This window comes from Echinops telfairi, unplaced genomic scaffold (genome assembly GCF_000313985.2).
Source record: "Echinops telfairi isolate 266 unplaced genomic scaffold, ASM31398v2 ScPeMD7_16;HRSCAF=60, whole genome shotgun sequence".
NCBI lineage: Eukaryota > Metazoa > Chordata > Mammalia > Afrosoricida > Tenrecidae > Echinops > Echinops telfairi.
Genome location: NW_022103913.1, coordinates 7,566,994 through 7,569,482, shown reverse-complemented (window position 1 = coordinate 7,569,482; position 2,489 = coordinate 7,566,994).

Below are 2,489 nucleotides of genomic sequence, written 5' to 3'. Positions count from 1 at the left end.
CGTGGCCACCCTCTGAAATTACTGGGATTCTTTCCTTTCATAATCCAACAAAGAGAGCAGCGAGCAGAAGGCAGCCCTGTGTCGGGTCATCTGGAGTTCAGAGCTGGATCGGAAGGAAGGCGGGGCCCCAGCCAGGCTCGGCAGTGAGCAAAGCGGCCTCCTCCAGGGAAAACCTGGGCCGCCTGCGGGGGAACGACAAATGGCCAGCCCCCACCACGCAGAGCCAGGCTCATGGCTGTGAATCCTGGCCCAGGCTCAGTCTTCTCCCACAACGGCTGCTCTCGCTGTGGGAAGCAGCAGGCCAAGAACCAGAACATTCCAAGGGCTGCTCAGGACTAGAAGTGGGAGAGAGCGCCTTCCTTCTCAAGGCCCCCTGTCACCAGACAAAGGTGGGCAGGAGGCAGTGGAGAAAAATGCTCCTGAAGCCAGGGGCCACCGGGGCCACTGCCGCAGGGACAGCGGCTGCTGCTCCTGGGCCCTGGAGAACTGAGCACTCACCAGGCTGGGATGGGGAGCTGGTGCTCGGGGGCTACGCACGCCTCACCCCCTCCATGCTGCAGACCGGGGAGCAGCCCAGAGAGATGTAGGGGTTGTTAGTAGGCCTGCCCGTGTCCACTGGGATGAGATGCTGGATTCACCCAGCCAGGGGCACCTGGTTCTCTCTACCCGATGGCCTCCTTGCCCCACTGGCTAGAGGAGCTCTAAGGAGCCCTGGGGGTGCAGTGGCTACGCATTGAGCTGTAATCTGCATGGTTGGCAGTTCGAAACCACCAGCAGCTCCTTGGAAGACTGGGCTGTCTACTCCCGTAGAGTTACAGTCCCAGAAATCCACACAGGGGCAGTTCTTGCCTGTTCTACAGGGGCACCATGAGTTGGCATCGGCTCGATGGCAGTGGGCTTTTTGTTTGTGTTTTAGTGAGATAGATGTAGGTACAGCTACTTCTCTGCACCGAAGCAGTGTCTCTCAAACATTAGCAGTGTCAGACGCGCCTGGATGGCTTCCTGAAACAGAGACTGTTTCCCACGTGCAGATTTGCTGCTTCGGTAGGTCGGCCGTGGGGCCAGAGCATCTGTATTTCTAACAAGTCCCCTGTGACACTGCCCAGCCCTGGAGGGTCAAGAACCACAGAGCCAGTAGCGTGGATGGTCATCGATGGTCATCGGCTCTGCATCCGGAGACAGCGGCACCTGGGAAAGTGCAGAATGCCCACCTAAGAGAGTGCGCCACATCGAGTGGGAAGAAATGGGTGCTCAGTGTTTGGGTAATCTTTTCCTTTCTCTTTTTTCCATGTGAACAGCCCAAGTAAGAGGTTCTCTGTGAAATGTTCCAGTTCGTGGCGATTACCAGCAACTGTTTTTTTTTGACAATGTTCAAACATTGTGCAGGCCAAACAAAACACAACTGCTGGCCAGATCCCCCCTCTGGCTGCTCTTCCGGAGCACAGATAGATAAGCTGCTCCAGGGAAAGAGGCAGGCGCAGGGGGCCCCACCACAACCCTCCCGGCACACAATCCGTGAGGCCTTGTAGCCCCATCTAGCCTCATCGCCCAATTCTCTTTCCCTTCCCTGTCCTTGGCCATAGTTTAAGTCCAGCCACACTGAAGTCTTGGCAGACTGTGCCCTCCTTAGCCCACGAGGATTGTTCCAACCTACAGGCCTTTGTCCATGTGGTACCCTTTGCTCAGAGCCTACTACTCCCTTCCCTAAATCCACCCACATGCTTACTTGTCCTTCAAGATTCCACTTAGCCTATCACCTATCACCTTCTCCAGGGTGACTTCCCTGACTGCTGCCCCCTCTCCTAGCTCTGTATCCATCGGCCCTCTGTATTTCCACCTCTGGGCTTACCAGCCTGCAGAGGCATCTGTCCTTTGCAACTTAGGCAGTCCATGAGGCCTTGCTGCCTCCACGCTGCAGGTCTGCGGTCAGGGCTAGTGGGCATCAGGTTTGAAGGAATATTTGTTAAATGCTGTTTTCTTGGCCTTGGCCTTGCCCTCACCCCTTTCTGATTGTCTGGCTTCCTTCTAGCTATCCTTCATGCTACAGCTTAGATCCTACTTCCTATGGGAACCCTTGCTGACCTCCCAGGCTAGAGAGGGGATCCCCCGTTGCCTGCCCTCCCCCAACTCACTCGAATACGACACTGTGTTTGCTGCTTTGCTCGCTCTCCCATGGCACTGAATTCTGTGAAAGGGGGCATGAGCCTGCGAGTCTTCTCAGTACACTTCTCTCTCACTAGGGGATAGCACAGACAGAGTAAAACAAACAAACAAACAAACAAACAAACAAACACCAAACCAGTTGCCATGGAGCTGATGCTGATCCATAGACCCATGTTTGTCAGAGAGGAACGGGCTGATTTTGGGGGGAGCAGGGGCCAGGCTTTTCTTCAGAGGTATATCTGGGTGAATTTGAACTCCCAACCTTCCCACCATCAGCTGAACTCTGGTGCACAGTAAGCACCATGGTTGTAGGGCTGACAGAGGAA